The sequence below is a fragment of the Rhinatrema bivittatum genome, chromosome 19 (assembly GCF_901001135.1).
Source record: "Rhinatrema bivittatum chromosome 19, aRhiBiv1.1, whole genome shotgun sequence".
NCBI lineage: Eukaryota > Metazoa > Chordata > Amphibia > Gymnophiona > Rhinatrematidae > Rhinatrema > Rhinatrema bivittatum.
In genome coordinates, this window is record NC_042633.1 from 24,435,781 (window position 1) to 24,454,945 (window position 19,165).

Sequence of the window (19,165 nt, forward strand, 5' to 3'; positions counted from 1 at the left end):
AGGCAAGGATAAGCTACCCCCACAATGGTAGGAAGAGAGTATACACTGGGTAGAAGGGTTGGGAGGTATGGCTAAGGATCGGAGCAGATAAGGGTTGATAAAAGAATTAAGGGGAGATCAGGGTCAGATCGGAGAAATTACTTACCTGATAATTTCGTTTTCCTTAGTGTAGTCAGATGGACTCAGGACCAATGGGTTTATGCTCCCCTGCCAGCAGATGGAGTCAGGTTGCAAAGCAGATGTCACTTTACATATACCCATGCAGTGACCTCAGCCCTTCTGCATTCTCTTCAAAAGCCACCGTGGACATACTAGTGAAAGGACAATTGAAAATATGACTAAAATATGATTAAAACGATTAAAAAAAAACCTGATAACCGTAACTGTACTCAACCAACCATAAACACCGAGCTTCAGTTAGAATACAGGTACCTTGATCTAGGGACTGGATGAACACTTACTGTGATCCCTTGGATTCGAGGCCCACTCCACGGGAGGACCAGTGGCGCAGATCTTGGGCAGCCGTGGGAGGGATGCTGAGTCCATCTGTCTACATTAAGGAAAACGAAATTATCAGGTAAGTAATTTCTCCATTTCCTAGCGTGTAGCAGATGGACTCAGGACCAATGGGATGTACAAAAGCTGCTCCCGATCGGGGCAGGAGGCTGCCCATGGTCAGGTTAACACCGCCCTTGCAAAGGCTGCGTCCTCTCGGGCCTGAACGTCCAGGTGATAGAACCTGCAGAAGGTGTGCAAGGAGGACCTCGTCACCGCTCGGCAGATAGCGACAGGAGACAGCAGTCTAACTTCCGCCCATGAGACCGCCTGAGCCCTAGTGGAATGAGCTTTAACCTGAAGGGGTAATGGCTTTCCATCCTCCACATGGGCTCCCATGGTCACCTCCTCAATCCAGCGAGCTATGGTAGCCCGTGAAGCTGGTTTGCCCTGTTTCCTTTCGGACCGGTTCTGAAACTTCCAGATACTGCACTAAAAACCTACTGACATTCAAATGGCAGAGGAAGCGGTATTCCTCCGCATCCTTGAGTTTATCTAGGGATGGCAACGAAATGGACTGATTCAAATGAAACTCCGAGACTACCTTGGGTAAGAAGGATGGGACGGTACAAAGCTGCAATGCTCCTGGAGTCATCCTGAGGAACGGTTTCAGACATGACAATGCCTGAAGTTCAGAGATGCAACGGGCCAAGCACAGCCACCAGGAACACCGTTTTCAAAGTCAATAAACCCAAGGAAAAATGCACAGCAGCTGAAAGGAAGGATCTGCCAAAAATTCCAGCACTAAATTAAGATTCCACAAGAGAACCAGCAACCGCGCAGGAGGCCGAAGGTGCTTCACTCCCTTCAGAAAAACGAGCCAAGTCCGGATGAGCTGACAGGGAGATCCCATTCACCTCACCCCTGTAACAGGAGAGAGCCATTACCTGAACCTTCAAGGAGTTAAGGGTCAAACCTTTATTCAAGCCGTCCTGCAAAAATTCCAGAATAAGCGGGATTTTGACCGCCCGAGGGGAGACACCGTGTTCCTCGCACCAGGCCTCAAATACTCTCCAGACCCGCACATACGCTAGGGACGTGGAGAACTTCCAAGCGCAAAGTAAGGTGGCAATTACCGCTGAATAGCCCCGCTTCTTCAGGCGAGCCCTCTCTAGGGCCAGACCATAAGACAGAATCAAGTCGGATCCTCGTGAAGGACTGGTCCCTGCTGTAACAGGGACCTATGCGATGGGAGGCGCAGGGGGTTCTCTACTAGGAGCCTCCGCATGTCCGTGTACCACGTATACCTGGGCCAGTATGGAGCTACTAGCAGGATTAGTTCCCTGTGGTGCTGACCCTGCCCAGCAGGGGCCATGGAGGAAGGCGTATAGTAACTCGTCTTCCGGCCAGATCTGAATGAGAAGGTCGACTCACAGGGACCACGGATCTCTTCTGCGACTGAAGAATCGAGGAACCTTTGCATTGTGGGATATGGCCAACAGGTCAATTGAGGGGAGACCCCAACGATCTACTATCAGTTGAAACACTTTGGCTGACAACGCCCACTCTCCTGGATCCAGACTCTCCCTGCTTAGAAAGTCTGCTCTGATGTCTTTTCCTGTAATGAGGGAAGCTGAGATCATCTGTAGATAGACCTCCTGTGACACTGGCTGGCTCTTGGTTCCTCCCTGGCGATTGATGTAGGCCACCATCATTGCGTTGTCCAACATCACGCGGACCGCCTGGCCCTGGAGTCCGTGACTGAACTATAAAACACACCAATCTAATTGCCCGGGCTTCCAGGTGATTGATGTTCCAGAGGGCCTCTTCCTCTGTCCAACATTTCTGAGCCGCCAGCTCCTGACAGTGAGCTCCCCAGCCCTGGAGACTCGCATCTGTTGTGAGAATCAGCCAGTTCAGGGAGGACAGGGATACAACCCTGTTCAGATGAGCTTCCTGTAACCACCGCCGGAAGTGACAGCATACGTCCCTCAGTAAGAGGAGACAAACCGAATAGTCTTGAGAATGTGGGTTCCAATGCAATAGCAATGAGAATCGAAGAGGAGGCATGTGTGCCCTCACCCATAGCACTATTTCCAGGGTTGCCACCATCAAACCGAGAACTTGAAGATAGCTCCACACCGTCGGGCATACTGTGTTCACCAACTGACGCACCTGGTGCATCAACTTCTGTATCCGTTTGGACAGAAGAAAGACCTTGCCCCACCTGGTGTCAAACCAGACTCCCAGATACTCCAAGGACTGGGAAGGCTTGAGGCTGCTCTTGGAAAGGATGACTACTCAACCAAGTTCCTGTAACAAGCAGATCACCTTGCTGGTCACCAGGAGGCTCTCTTCCACGGACTTGGCCTGGATCAGCCAAATCGTCCAAGAATGGGTGCATCAGGATCCCATCTTTTCTCAATGCTGCCACCATGACCACCATAATCTTGGAAAAAGTTCTGGGGGTGGTGGCTAAGCCAAGGGGCAGCACCCAAAACTGACGACTCAGCACCACAAAACATAGGAAACTATGATACTGTCGGATCGGAATATGTAGGTAAGCCTCAGATAAGTCCAGGGAGGTTGGGAACTCTCCTGGTTGTACGGCCATTATCACAGAGCACAAGTTCTCCATGTGAAAACGAGTCACTCGCAAGTGACAGTTGACTCTCTTGAGGTCCAGGATGGGGTGAAAGGAACCTTCCTTCTTGGGTACGACAAAATAGATGGAATAACGTCCCGTATTTTCCTGGGGTGCAGGTACTGGGATTATAGCCCTCATCCTGAGGAGCCTTAGAAGTGTAATCTCCACTGCCTGCTTCTTGTGCTGGGAGTGGCAAGGAGACACCATGAATACGTTCCGAGGAGTGCTGGGGAATTCCAGTGCATATCCTTCTTGTATGACTTCCAGTACCCATTTGTCTGAAGTAATCTCAACCAGTCACTGGTAAGAGACAGACGACCCCCTACCTCCTCGTTCCGAAGATGGGTCAGTAAAATCTCATGTGGGGGGGGGGGGGGGGGGGGGGGGGGGTTCGGGACGAGCCTGAACCCGAACCTGCCCCTCTCCTGGGCTGCCAAGTACGAAAAAGCGCTGGGACCTACCAAGGGGCTGAGACCTCTGAAATGTCGAATTTCTGTAGGGGTGGAAACGCTGGGAACCCCTGGAATGACCCCTCATAGTTAAGGGATGCTGCAGTTGCTTCCGCTTATCTTCCGGTAACCATGGAACTGGAGACTCGCTCCATTACTGGCCAGCTTTTCCAATTTACTCCTGAATAGGAGGGATCCCTTAAAGGGCATCTTTGTAAGATTAGCTTTGGAGGTTGCATCAGCTGACCAGTTCCACAGCCATAGTGGTCTGGCTGCCACCACCGAGGCCACTCCTCTGGCCGAATTATGGACTAAATCAGAGCCTGTGTCTGCTAAAAAGGCTGCAGCGGGTTCCATAACTGCTCTGGAATTCATTCCCGAGTCATCAATCTCCTGAGAGAGAAGCAGACATGAACGAGCCACCAGAGTGCAACAAGAAGCAATCTGTAAGGTCATCGCTACAGCTTCAAAGGCCTGTTTAAGGATAGACTCGATCTGTCATCGTGCGCATCTTTTAAGGCCGCTCCTCCCTCTACCGGGATAGTTGTTCACTTAGAGATGGCACAGACCAGAGCATCCACTTTAGGGAAATGCAAACGTTCTCTTACTGCTGGGTCCAGAGAGTATAGAGCTTCTAACACTTGTGCCCCTTTAAAACTTGCTTCTGGGGCATCCCATTCCAGATCAATTAACTCCTGGATGGCATCCATTACTGCAAAGTAGCAAGAGGCTTTCCGCAAGGAAATCAGAATGGGATTCTTCTTTGGTTCAGTCATAGAATCCGCCCCAGGAACTCCCAGCGTCTTCAGGGTCTGGGAAACCAGGGCCAGCAATTCGTCTCTTATGGAAAAACCGTAACATGGTCCAATACAGTTCCAACCCAGGGGGTGGAATTTCCTCATCTTCCAAGGAATCTGGTCCTCCTCTTCGTCTGTGCAATCCAGGTCCCTGCCAGGGATACCCTTGATATGGCGAGGCATGCCTCTGGGTCTGCCGGTAGGAACGGGAGAGGGAGGGGACACCGGTGGGTTCTGTCCAGACGGAGGCAAGTGAGGCAGTAGACTGTGCTCATATGAAGGCTTGTAGCCCCTGGAAAAACTCCACCCAGGAAAAAGCAGCCGGGTCCATGCCTAATCCAGGAGGCACTGGGGTGGGCCCAGTTGAAGTTCCCTCTCCCACGGATGATCCAGTCAAGGGTGTACTCAGATCCGGTGTACTTCCAGTTAAGGCAGTGACCAACCCGTCATCCGAATGGGAGGAGCCCGCTTTAGCAAAGTCCGAGGCGGTCAGTTCTCCTTGGGCTTCCTCACAGCGCCGACATAAGTTGGAATCCAGGTCAGGCTGTGAGGCTCTAATACAGCAAGCATTGCAGAGAGCGAGGCGCTTAGGTTTCTTGGTTGGCAGCGCTATTGGCAACAGTAGTTGTATGCTCTTTCGGCTCGCGCTTAAAAATGTATGCGTACAAATTTTGAGTGTCCGGGCAGGGCACGACGAGACGCACGCACAGCCCATGTACCAGCTCTTCCTTTATCACGCACTTCAAAAGATGTGCGCGTAGGTACGAGCCTAACTAATGTGCACAGCGTAGAGCCGACGCAATGCGCGTACTGACGTCCTATGGAGGGCAATATGGCACGCATACAAACTCACACAAGATGGCACTGCCATGGCCTACCATGCGTTGTGCCAATCAAGTCTACAGCGGGGACTACTCAACCCTCTCAAAAGCCCAATTCCTCTTACTCCCAATGGAAGGGGGAATGATGTCGGTACGGCACACTGAGCATGGAGACCAAGGGGAGACATATTGAAACTCCCTCTAATCGTCTCTGAACCTGGACGTAAATCTTCCTATTTTTTTTCTCACTTACTTGGGCTCAGCGCTTACTGGCTGAGTACAGAGACGGTCTCCGGCCGTCACCACTGCGCTCGGCTTCCTGCACCCGCTGCCTTTCAGCTGCCTAAGCAGCAAAGTCCACACCGGGACCCGGCTACCGGACCAAGGCACACCTCTGAGGGATCTCGGAAATCGCCTCAGGAATTCTCAACGGGGGGAGGGACCTTTAGGTATCATCACAGGAGAGCGGGGCTCAATTTTTATTCAATTTAGAAAGTAGAATTTCTCCTTCCAAAAAGTACAGCAATCCCCATAGGGCGAAGTACATCCACCATCTGCTGGAGACAAGAGAATACAGCAGAGCTGAGGTCACTGCAGGGGTGTATGTAGGGTGACGTCGGTTTTGCAACCTGACTGTCTCCGTCTGCTGGAAGGGGAGCATAACTCATCGACCCTGAGTCCATCTGGCAACACACTAGGAAAAGGGTAGGTATAAGGGTTTGTGAAGACAGGTTGAAGGATGGATTGCAAGCAGATTGGGACTGGGTTGAGTAGGGGTGAGATGTAGATATAAAGGTTGGGGGGAGTGTGGATTATGCGATGGGTGTTGGGGAGGTATAAGGGTTGGGGGTTACATAAGAATTGCTACGTTGGATCAGACCAAGGTCCATTGAGCCCAGTGTCCTGACAGTGACCAATCCAAGTCACAAGTACCTGGCAGATCCCATCAAGTAGATCTAATTCCGGTTTCTCATTCCCAAAGATAGCAATAGCTTTCTTTAGTCTACCTGGACTTTTTCAAACCTCTTTTAAACCCCACTACGCTAGTTGCCTTGATCACATCCTTTGGCAACAGATTCCACAGCTTGATAGCACGCCAAGTGAAAAAAAAATACCTTCTGTGATTTGTTTTGAATCTGCTGGTTCTTAGTTTCATGGCACATTCCCTTGTTTTAATTTTCTTTGCTAGTGTAAATAACCATCCTTTATTTACCCATTCCACCCCACTCATAATTTTATAAACTCTCATGTCCTCCCCTCCACAGTCTCTTTTCCAAGCTGAAGAGCTCCAGCCTGCATAGCCTCTCATCATAGGAGAGATGCTCCATCCCCTTTATCATTTTTGTTGCCCTCCTCTGCACCTTTTCTAGTTCTGCTGTGAGATGGGCGACCAGAATTGCACACAATACTCAAGGTGCAATAGCACCATGGACTGATACAGAGGCACTAAATGTTCCCTTTTATTCTCTATTCCTTTCCTGATCATTCCTATTTGCTTTTTTGACTGCCTCCGCCCAATGAGCTGAGGATTTCAACCTATTGCCCACAAGGAACTCCAAGATCCTTTTCCTAGGTGGTGACTTCCAATTCAGACCCCAGCATCCTGTGTAGCTGGGAGTATGTTTTCCTAGGTGCACCACCGTGCACATTTACCCTGTGTCCTTCTGCAATTCCTCGCAATCTGCGGCTATTTTACCAATTTTAAAGAATGTTGTGTCTTCTGCAGACTTGCGTACACTGGATGGGGACTGGAAGCTGGGGGTAAGGGTTGGAGGATGGTGTGGAGAGGGTAGAGGTGAGGGCGAATGATTTGAAATCTGCTCCTGCTGCCGAAAGAAACCCAAGCATCACCTACCTCCTGTACTCGCCCCTCTTGATTACAGCGATTATCCGGACTACTAATATCCATGTACCCTCCCTCACTACTAACAACTGCTTACCATTACTCCCTCCGTACGAATTACTAACCCACTACTCTCCCCTTTCCAGCCGACTCTTCCGCTTCCTGCCGCTGCATTCAAACCACGCGCGTTGTCGCCGGCGCGCTTCCGATTGGACGGCGGAGTACGCATGCGCTGCAGAAAGTGCCCTTAATCTGTATCACAGAAGCAATGTTCAGTAAAATAGTTTTTTTTACTCCTCCTTGTATGGATGCTCTTTTTTCTAGAATCGTTCACAATAAACTTTCATGTTATTTAATGCAAAAAAAAAAAAAAAAAATCAGTGTCACAGACGAGTGATGCTTCTTCCCCGTGATCAGGGAAATCGGGGCAGGTGTAGTGGAAGTGAGATCTATTTAGGCCCTGATCAGTGCGATGCATGATCACATGCATTAGCCCACTCCCCCCCCCCCCCCCCCGGTCACATGTTATGTCAGCATGCAGTTTCACATGGTGCCACAGAGCACACAATGCTCCATGTTTTCAGGCAGCATGCAATGTTGTGTGTCACAGCATGCACTGTCAGGCATATGATTGCACATCATCACACATCAAACGCTGCGCCATCATGTGAGACTAAAGAGGAAGGATATGTAAGAAGCAAGAAGGCAGGCATCATTAGCCTCCATCCTGTAGTATTCCATTCCATATCATCAACATGCACTCAAATATGCCAGAAGATTCCTGTGAAGTCACCTAGCTGCCAGCATTTTCCCCTTCCAAGTCACCCTCTGACAGGGCCATGAGCCCAGGCAGAAGCTCAGCCTTTAGAGTCCCTCCCCCCTTCCAAAGTGTGTGATGGTGAGGTCCCCTGGTGGGTGAGATAGGCTGGGGCATTGCAGGATGCTGCCATGAGCATTGTCACCCTCTTGCACCTTGGGGGTGACCCCTCCAGAGCAGCAGGTCAGGGCTGGGGGAGAAGGTGAGCAATGTCTGTATAAAGACTTGCAGTGTCCTACAGCCATAGGGCCAGTGATGGATTAAGGGAAGGGCAGATGGGGCAGTTGCCTTGGTCCGAAGCCTAGAGGGGGCCATACAGGGTCAGATTAAGTATAAAGGGTAAAAGGAGCAGGGGGAGCTACGGCTGGGATACTGCACCAGACCCAGGGCACCTGCTTAGGGCGGTGGCAGGTGGGTAACTTTCTCTCCCTCACAGAGAAGCCTGAATTTGGTCTTGGGTCCTTTTCTTCCTCTCCTGCATAAAACTTCCGTAAAGTCATGCAGGTGCCACATTAACCCACTAAGATGTGTAGGAATAAAGGCCAACAGACAAGCTATAGGTGAAACCTTTGGACTCCACTCCATTTGTGATGAGCCTTAGGGGACCTGCTCCCTTCATTGGGTCAGTGCACACCCAGCTGAAAGGGTTAAGCCTCCTCCTGGTGCCTCTGCTGCCCGCTGGCTGTGTGGAGAAGCTGGAATGGACATGTCACAGCGGGAAACCGGAGGATTATGGTTATGAAAGAGAAGCAGAAAACTCCTTGTACCTCCCTGATGAGGCGGCACACTCAGACCCAGAGAATGGGAGCCTCAAGCTATCGCCAGGGAGGGTGGAGGGCCGCCTCTGCAGATGTCTGGAGGGCAGCCTCAACGTTTGAAGGGATCTGGGTCCAGATTAACTTCATGTTCACCTGAGATGGACTGGAGGTGGTGAAGCGTCCCTATGATGGGATCGAGATACTGAGGAGCTGCTTGGCTGAGTAAGGGCAAGCACCCTGCGGGTCGAAGGGATGGCATGGGAGAGGGACAACACAGTAGGGAGTGTGTCAGAGACTGAGACTGAGAAGTTTTCCTTGCCTTACTGTGCTGTCCTGGGGCCTTGCAGTCAGAGTGGGTCCATAAAGCTGTTTTAGCAGGGGTTAGGGATCTGCCAGTTCACTTGCTCTCTCTCCCCCAGGCCTGTTCCAGTGATACCTCAGTGCAGCCCCAGCATGATACGTGTGCATGCATGCGTGGGTGTCCTTTACTGCTCACATCTGGCATGTTCAATACAGTCATTAACAAGTTAACCCACTTAACTGGTGCTGGAATGTGGAGGGGAAGCTTCAGACCTGCTCATGACACGCACATGCTCACACATAGATAAACATGCCAGAATTTACAGCAGGGCATGCACTCCCCTTCAGCATTGATTTACTGCTGCAGACACGGGGCAGATCCCTGTTCCCTTTTATCACAGCAGCCTGAAAGGTCTCTGCTCCTGTGGGGCTGGCTGGCTCTCTTTCCTCACCTGCTCACGCTGTTCGAGTACTCAACACCTTTCAGTGACCCCGTCCCATCTCTGAGCATCCACTGCAGGAGGCAACCAGTTCTAATTATAATTATAACACCTCCCCCCACCCCCCAACACACACACACATTCCCTCCACAAACAAACAAGTCCCATCTCTGAGCTAATTATCCTTCCCTATCAACACACACACACACACACACGCACACATTCCCTCCACAAACAAACAAGTCCCATCTCTGAGCTAATTATCCTTCCCTATCAACACACACACACACACACACACTCTCACACTCACACACACACACACACTCTCACGCACACATTCCCTCCACAAACAAACAAGTCCCATCTCTGAGCTAATTATCCTTCCCTATCAACACACACACACACACACACACACACACGCACACACTCACACATACACACACGCACCCACACATTCCCTCCACAAACAAACAAGTCCCATCTCTGAGCTAATTATCCTTCCCTATCAACACACACACACACACACAAACTCAGACACACTCTGGCTCTTTTCATCTTGCTCTATAATAAGAGCAGGGACTGAGCCCCCCAAGTCACAAAGACAGAGGCGGGAATTAGAGTTGAGTAACAGGGGAATAAAGTGACTCCCCCCCCTCCCCAGGATCACACACCCAGAGTGGCCAACGCAAAGAAGATGCGAGGTAAAACGGGTGCTGGTATGGAGCATCCATTTTCCTAACGCGTGCACGGCCACCTCTGCTGAGCGCCCGATGCTATATTAAAAGGAGCTGCCGCAGGAAAAAGGGCACGCCAGAGGGAAAACAGTGCGCCCCGGGCACGCCAGAGGAAAAACAGTGCGCCCTGGGCACGCCAGAGGAAAAACAGTGCGCCCCGGGCACGCCAGAGGAAAAACAGTGCGCCCCTAGTGCTCAAATGCACCGGGCACCCAGGAGACGTGGTTGGGCGCCATAATTGCAACGAGCGTTCAATACAAGCCTCCTTTTTTTTCCCCCGCATTCAAAACCGCATCAGTAGATCCAGTGATTGTCGTGAAGCCTTTCGGGGATGGAGCCTTCTGAAGACAGTGAGACCCAAGCACTGTTTTCTTCCCAGGTTCTTTCTTTCTTCTGATACTGCCAACTTCCTTTCCATGCATCCGCAGGCATAGTGTGAAGGCATTCGGTCCGTTCTCCTCCTCATCACTTATCCTGAATGCAGAGCACTTCAAGGAAACCTGAGATACTGTCACTGGTGGAATGACTTGATGCCAGCTCCAGGGCTGGAGTTAAGTTTGGTGCTGGGGGGGGGAATATCTAATATCCTCATCTACATGGAATTTACATGTGATGGGCGCTATCGGCTACGCAGTTGTTTGAATGCGCATTTTGGACCCGCTAATCCCCTTATTGTATCAGGTGCTAGTCTAGCGCATCCAAAACGCACAACCAACCGCGCCTAAATCTGTGCACTAGGGTGGGCGCACTTCATTGCATTGGCCTGAGAGTCAATGACAGAGCCAGGGATTAGAGCTGAGACACAGGGAGATAAAGTGACTCCCCCAGGGTCACACACAGAGAGTCAGTGACAGAGCCGGGGATTAGAGCTGAGGCACAGGGAGATAAAGTGACTCCCCCCAGGGTCACACACAGAGAGTCAGTGACAGAGCCGGGGATTAGAGCTGAGGCACAGGGAGATAAAGTGACTCCCCCAGGGTCACACACAGAGAGTCAGTGACAGAGCCGGGGATTAGAGCTGAGGCACAGGGAGATAAAGTGACTCCCCCAGGGTCACACACAGAGAGTCAGTGACAGAGCCGGGGATTAGAGCTGAGACACAGGGAGATAAAGTGACTCCCCCAGGGTCACACACAGAGAGTCAGTGACAGAGCCGGGGATTAGAGCTGAGACACAGGGAGATAAAGTGACTCCCCCAGGGTCACACACAGAGTCAGTGACAGAGCCGGGGATTAGAGCTGAGGCACAGGGAGATAAAGTGACTCCCCCCAGGGTCACACACAGAGAGTCAGTGACAGAGCCGGGGATTAGAGCTGAGGCACAGGGAGATAAAGTGACTCCCCCAGGGTCACACACAGAGAGTCAGTGACAGAGCTGGGGATTATTGCTGAGGCACAAGGAGATGGGGTGGACAACTTTAAAAGCTGATTTCTGTGTGTAAAATGCTTTTCACTCTCCCAAACTGGCTTTTTGAAAATTATTTCTCGTGAATGCAAGTAAAACTATGCAGCTTGTTCTGCAACATGTGCTCTTCCACCTGCATTGTTCAAGTCCAGAGAGGAGGATAACTTGCATTTTCAAATACACGTGCTGAGCGTCAATTTTCCTTAAAGTTTTCCCAGCGCAAATACAGCAGCAATGATCAAAGCCAAACTGTGTGGAATTTTGTTTTGAATATTGGGGTAAACCCTACCAATAAAAAGCACCCATGGTGGAGTGTGCACTTGTGCAGGCAGTTGATTGCCCCCAAAGTTACCAGCCCAGAGTCACACACACCAAGTTCTGCCAATGCACCTCACTCCTGCCCTGCAGTACCCCCCGACCCTGCTATTCTAGTACTGAGACCCTCACACACACAGCTCTGCCGATGCACCTCACTCCTGCCCTGCAGCACCCCCTGCTATTCCAGTACTGAGACCCTCACACACAGCTCTGCCAGTGCATCTCACTCCTGCCCTGCAGCACCTCCTGCTATTCCAATACTAAAACCCTCACACACAGCTCTGCCAGTGCATCTCACTCCTGCCCCGCAGCACCTCCTGCTCTTCCAGTACTGAGACCCTCACACACAGCTCTGCCAGTGCATCTCATTCCTGCCCTGCAGCACCCCCTGATATTCCAGTACTGAGACCCTCACACACAGCTCTGCCACTGCACCTCCCTCCTGCCCTGCAGCACCCCTTGCTATTCCAGTACTGAGACCCTCACACACACAGCTCTGCCAATGCACATCACTCCTGCCCTGCAGCACCTCCTGCTATTCCAGTACTGAGACCCCCACACACAGCTCTACCAATGCACCTCCCTCCTGCCCTGCAGCACCTCCTGCTATTCCAGTACTGAGACCCTCACACACAGCTCTGCCAATGCACCTCACTCCTGCCCTGTAGCACCTCCTGCTATTCCAGTACTGAGACCCTCACCCACAGCTCTGCCAATGCACATCACTCCTGCCCTGCAGCACCCCCTGCTATTCCAGTACTGAGACCCTCACACACAGCTCTGCCAATGCACCTCACTCCTGCCCTGCAGCACCTCCTGCTATTCCAGTACTGAGACCCTCACACACAGCTCTGCCAATGCACCTCTCTCCTGCCCTGCAGCACCCCCTGCTATTCCAGTACTGAGACCCTCACACACACAGCTCTGCCAATGCACCTCCCTCCTGCCCTGCAGCACCTCCTGCTATTCCAGTACTGAGACCCTCACACACAGCTCTGCCAATGCACCTCACTCCTGCCCTGCAGCACCCCCTGCTATTCCAGTACTGAGACCCTCACACACACAGAGCTTTACAAATGCTCCTCACTCCTGTCCTGCACCTCTGTCATACCACCACAACACACCCAGTTGTGTCAGAGCACTCAGGTTTTCTTCATCGCTGCAGTGATCAATGACAGAAGCGCAGAGAGCCCCGGCCTCTCTTCTGTGGTGGTTTACTGCCCCCTAACGTCTCAGTCAGCTCTGGCTCTCTCACATCCAGCAAACTACCCGGGTCTGACAGTTCGTGCAGGCATTGCCAAAGTCATACACGGGGGAGGGGGCTGTGTAACCTCCCACCCCACTCCCATCGGCTGCCCGCACAAACAGCAGGTACAAAGGCTTTGTGTTCGCTAGCCGGATCCATGCCTGCCCGTTCCCCTTCACCCTCAGGAGCACCACACATTGTGGCAGCCGGGCAGAGGAGGGCAGGGAAATGGCTTTGGGTATTGCCCTCAAAGGGGCCGATGCAATACAGCACGTGGTTGGATGCGGCAAAACTAATAGCATCGGCCCCCTAGTGCGCCCATCCCGGAGCAGGCGTTAATAGCTGAGCGCACGTAGAAGAAGTACACAAAAGCAGAAAAAAAAAACTGCTTTTCTGTACTTCTTCAGTAAAAAAAATAAAAAAAACCCACAAAAAAACCTCGGCAGACCGCCGAGTTAGGAAGACCGACGGCGGTAAACTCGGCCTCAGTTTTCATTACTGGCCGACGGCAGCCACCGTAGGGTCACGCTAGCAAGGCGGCGCTAAGGGCGCGCAAGCTAGCGCGACCCCCTCGTTTGCGTATCGCATGGCGCCCCCCCCCCTTTGCGGGCGCCATGCGTGCGCTAAGAAAGCGAGCGCTGAAAAAGTCAGCGTCCGCTTTCCGCAAAATGTATTGCATCGGCCCCCTTGTTACTTAGCCTGCAGAAGTTTGCAATATTGTGGACAGAATTTGTAATCCTTAGGGGAGAATTCCCTCCAGCAGTAGGAGCTGAGCATGTTTTTGGCCGAGTTTCGTGTTACACCTCTCTCTGTCCTTCTCCCTCTCCCTATCATATTGCAGCCCTGCTTTTTACAGACTGTAATATCTGCTGAAGAAAGGGTAGAGAGTTTTATCCGTTTATGTTATTATTTCTCAGCTTTCCATGCTCTTTTTCTTTTTTTTTTTTGCTTCTGAACCTTCTGCATTTTTGGCACAGACCTTTTTCCCTCCCCCGCAAAGCAAGGTAAAGAATTAAAGACAAGGGATCAGGAAGGGCTGCTGCCCACTCCTGCCAGGCAGCGCAAGCCATCAAGCGCTACCAGACACAGATAAGAGATGGTCCCTTCTCCATAGAGCTTACAGCGTGGCTAGGAAATCCCCGTGAGCTTGGTTAAACTCCACAAGGCTCTGCTCAGGGGGAGCCGGAATTTCAGGTTTAAAAGCAGCCTCTTCACATTTCCAATGCATGAAGCCACTCTTTACCCCCTACTCAGAGCAGCCACAAGAAGGGCAGGAAGCACAGAGCTAGGGATACCCAGGGGCGAAACCCAGGCCTGGCACAGCCTGGCAGAAATGACCTGGATCTAGAAGCGAACAGGACAACTGGTCCCAGCTGTGCAAGAAGCATCAGAATACGGTGCTCCCCAATAGATTATTGGATCTGGATGCTCAAGCCCAGTTTCATTTTGGAAGGAATTGGTAGAGTGTCCCTTCCTCCTCCCCTTTCTGTGAAATGGACCTACTCCCGCTGAGATGGCCTATTCCAGCCTCCAAAGGGCTGAGAGACATCCCAGCCACTGCACCAGCTCGCCCATGTCCTGGATCTGGGTGGCCACTCTTAACATCTGACTCAATATAGTTTATTTTGTAGCTTTTTTGGGGGGGGGGAGGAGTTGGCTTTTTTCTCTTTCCATTTTTGACCCACTATAGAGCATGAATACAGCACAGACAGCTGAAGAGCAGATCTTCATCAGAGCCCCATGCAGGCGTCACACTGATACACGTAAAGCATGAATACAGCACAGACAACTGAAGAGCAGATCTCCATCAGAGCCTCATGCAGGCGTCACACTGATACACGTAAAGCATGAATACAGTACAGACAGCTGAAGAGCAGATCTTCATCAGAGCTCCATGCAGGCGTCACACTGATACACATCAAACATCAATACAGCTCAGAGAGAAGAAGAGCAGATCTTCATCAGAGCCCCATGAAGGAGTCACACTGATACACGTAAAGTATGAATACAGCACAGACAGCTGAAGAGCAGATCTCCATCAGAGCCCCATGCAGGTGTCATACTATATATGTAAAAGATGAATACAGTACAAACAGCTGAAGAGCAGATCTCCATCAGAGCCCCATGCAAGGCATCACACTGATACACGTAAAGCACGAATACAGCACAGACAGCTGACTGGAAAATTGGGCATCCAAATGGCAGATGAAATTTAATGTGGATAAGTGCAAGGTGATGCATATAGGGAAAAATAACCCATGCTATAGTTACACAATGTTGGGTTCCATATTAGGTGCTACAACCCAAGAAAGAGATCTAGGCGACGGGCGTCATAGTGGATAACACATTGAAATCGTCGGTTCAGTGTGCTGCGGCAGTCAAAAAAGCAAACAGAATGTTGGGAATTATTAGAAAGGGAATGGTGAATAAAACGGAAAATGTCATAATGCCTCTGTATCGCTCCATGGTGAGACCACACCTTGAATACTGTGTACAATTCTGGTCGCCTCATCTCAAAAAATATATAATTGCGATGGAGAAGGTACAGAGAAGGGCAACCAAAATGATAAGGGGAATGGAACAGCTCCCCTATGAGGAAAGACTAAAGAAGTTAGGACTTTTCAGCTTGGAGAAGAGACGGCTGAGGGGGGATATGATAGAGATGTTTAAAATCATGAGAGGTCTAGAACGGGTAGATGTGAATCGGTTATTTACTCTTTCGGATAAAAGAAAGACTAGGGGGCACTCCATGAAGTTAGCATGGGGCACATTTAAAACTAATCGGAGAAAGTTCTTTTTTACTCAACGCACAATTAAACTCTGGAATTTGTTGCCAGAGGATGTGGTTAGTGCAGTTAGTGTAGCTGTGTTTAAAAAAGGATTGGATAAGTTCTTGGAGGAGAAGTCCATTACCTGCTATTAAGTTCACTTAGAGAATAGCCACTGCCATTAGCAACGGTAACATGGAATAGACTTAGTTTTTGGGTACTTGCCAGGTTCTTATGGCATGGATTGGCCACTGTTGGAAACAGGATGTTGGGCTTGATGGACTCTTGGTCTGACCCAGTATGGCATGTTCTTATGTTCTTATGAAGAGCAGATCTCCATCAGAGCCCCATGCAGGTGTCACACTGATACACATAAAGCATGAATACAGTACAAACAGCTGAAGAGAACGTCATCATAGCCTCATGCAGGTGTCACACTGATACATGTAAAGCATGAATACAGTACAAACAGCTGAACAGCAGATCTCCGTCAGAGCCTTATATAGGCATCACACCGATGCACATAAAGCATGAATGCAGCACAGACAGCTGAAGAGCAGATCTCCATCAGAGCCTCATGCGGGTTTCACACTGATATATGTAAAGATTGAATACAGCACAGACAGATGAAGAGCAGATCTCCATCAGAGCCCCATGCAGGTGTCATACTATATATGTAAAGGATGATACAGCACAGACAGCTGAGGAGCAGATCTCCACCAGAGCCTCATGCAGGTGTCACACTGATATATGTAAAGCATGAATACAGCATGGACAGCTGAAGAGCAGATCTCCACCAGAGCCTCATGCAGGTGTCACACTGATACACCTAAAGCGTGAATACAGTACAAACAGCTGAAGAGCAGATCTTCATCAGAGACCCATGCGGGCGACACACTGATTCACAAAGCATGAATACAGCACAGACAGATGAAGAGCAGATCTCCAGCAGAGTCGCATGCAGGTGTCAAACTGATATATGTAAAGCATGAATACAGCACAGACAGATGAAGAGCAGATCTCCAGCAGACTCTCATGCAGGTGTCAAACTGATATATGTAAAGATTGAATACAGCACAGACAAATGAAGAGCAGATCTCCAGCAGAGTCTCATGCAGGTGCACACTGATACACACAAAGCAAGAATACAGCACAGACAGATGAAGAGCAGATCTCCAGCAGAGTCTCATGCAGGTGTCACACTGTTACACATAAAGCATGAATACAGCACAGACAGATGAAGAGCAGATCTCCATCAGAGCCCCATGCAGGTGTCGTTTATTTATTTATTTATTTATTTATTTAATTTATTTTATTTAAAACTTTTCTATACCGTCGTATAGTAGAGCACCATCACAACGGTTTACAGTTAGATACAAATATATGGTTTCTAATTATCCAAAGGGTGCCATTATTATAAGGTTACATAGTTCGATAATATACTCTAAATGGGAAAGGGTGTGATTACCATTTACTATTAACTGTCTTTATAATTTAATACTTAAATTGTGAGAAAATAACAAAAGTAAGCAATACTGCTTTTTCTTGGTGAATTCCTGCTTTGTGTATGTGTTATTCCGTTACCTCACTGTGAAATGCTTTTTTGAAGAGCCATGTTTTTAAGCCTTTTTTGAAGAGTTTTATTTCTTTCATTAGTCTTAATTCTAGTGGTAATGTGTTCCATAATAATGGTCCTGCCAAAGATAGAGCTCTCTCTCTAACTTGGGTCAACTTTGCTGTTTTGACTGAGGGTATGGTTAGTAGAGCTTTATTGGCTGATCTGAGATTTCTTTGGGGGACATGTAGTCATAAAGTGGTGTTTAGCCAGTCCGAGTTTTCGTCGTATATTGGCTTATGAACTGTGCATAGTGCTTTAAATTGAATTCTCTGTTCTATTGGGAGCCAGTGTAAATCTGCAAGTGTTTGGGTGATATGATCTCTTCTGCCTTTACCAGTAAGTATTCTGGCAGCCGAGTTCTGTAGTATTTGCAGTGGCCTGATAGTGGTGTATGGTAATCCTAGGAAAAGTGTGTTGCAGTAGTCCGTGCTGGCAAATATTAAAGCTTGTAGTACTGTACGAAAGTGTTCCTGATTTAATAAGGGTTTTAGTCTTCTAAGGATCATTAGTTTGGCGTAGCCTTCTCTTGTTTTTATTGATATGTGTTGCTTAAGGCTCAGTTCCGTGTCTATAATTACTCCTAGGTTTCTAGCTTTATCAGTTAAGTCTACTGATTTGTCATTTTTAAGTCGAATGGGATTTTGAATTCTTTCGATGTTTTTTCGTTCAAGATGTATAAATTCTGTTTTTTCAATGTTGATTACTAGTTCCATTTGGTTTAATAGTTGTTTTATTATGTCTAGGTATAGCATTGCAAAGTTTAGAGTTTTTTCAATTGATTCTTCAATTGGTAGAATTAATTGAATGTCGTCATCATAAATGTAGTGTATGACACCTAGACCAGCCAGTAGGTGGCAGAGGGGGAGCATGTAAATGTTAAATAGAGTTGCTGAAAGTGCTGAGCCCTGGGGGACTCCTGTCTTTAGTGTGATTTTGTCTGATATTGAGTTTTTTATCTGTACCTGATAGGATCTATTGTTAAGGTAGGAAATGAACCATTTAATTGTTTTGTTTTGTTTTGTAATCCAATTTCTTCCAGTCTTTTCAATAGTATGTCATGGTTTACTGTGTCAAATGCTGCGGACAGATCTAGTAGTATCAAGATGTAGTGTTTTCCACTGTCGAATCCACGCAGTACGATATCTGATAGAGAGATTAATAATGTTTCGGTGCTATAGTGTTTTCTGAAGCCATGTTTTGATGGGAAGAGTATGTTATTGTTGTCTAGATGTTCTGCTAGTTGCTTTTGTACTGCTTTTTCTATTAATTTTGCAATCATGGGCAAGTTTGAAACTGGTCTATAGTTACTTAGGACGGTTGGGTCACTGTTTTTCTTTTTCAGAATTGGTTTTATTATTGCATTTTTCAGTGCGTCTGGCATAACCCCTTCACTGAGTGATAGGTTAATTATTTTGGTTAGTGTGTATGAGGTTATATCAGCTAGTTTTTTTTATATCTGTGGTGGGAATGGTGTCAATTTTATGCGGTGCGGGATTCAGTTTTTTTTATCATGCCTTCCACTTCAGACTGAGATACCTCGTCGAATGTGGAGAGTTGTGTCACATCTCTTTTTTGCATCTTGATTTCCTGTTTTGTTAGGATGGAATCTTTGCTTTAAGGTTTGTGATTTTGTCTGAGAAATAGTGTGCTAGGTCGTTGCATTTGTTCTCTTGTGGGGCTTGGGGTATATCTGCTTTATCCTTAGTCAGA

General features: G+C 48.9%; 1 protein-coding gene across 4 annotated transcripts in view; it reads right to left on the reverse strand.

Moving 5' to 3' along the window:
• Positions 1–19,165, reverse strand: part of LOC115080987 (kinesin-like protein KIF18B) — a 46,747-nt gene that overhangs the window by 21,236 nt on the left and 6,346 nt on the right. Inside the window, exon 1 of one of the 4 annotated variants that reach the window (XM_029585485.1) lies at positions 7,178–7,300. The exons of 1 other annotated variant lie outside the window; for it this stretch is intronic. The gene's annotated coding sequence lies outside the window, so the exon portion shown is untranslated. Of the gene's footprint in view, positions 1–7,064; positions 7,301–19,165 lie in introns of those variants that run through there. 2 more of the 4 variants (XM_029585486.1, XM_029585484.1) reach the window with 2 other exon arrangements.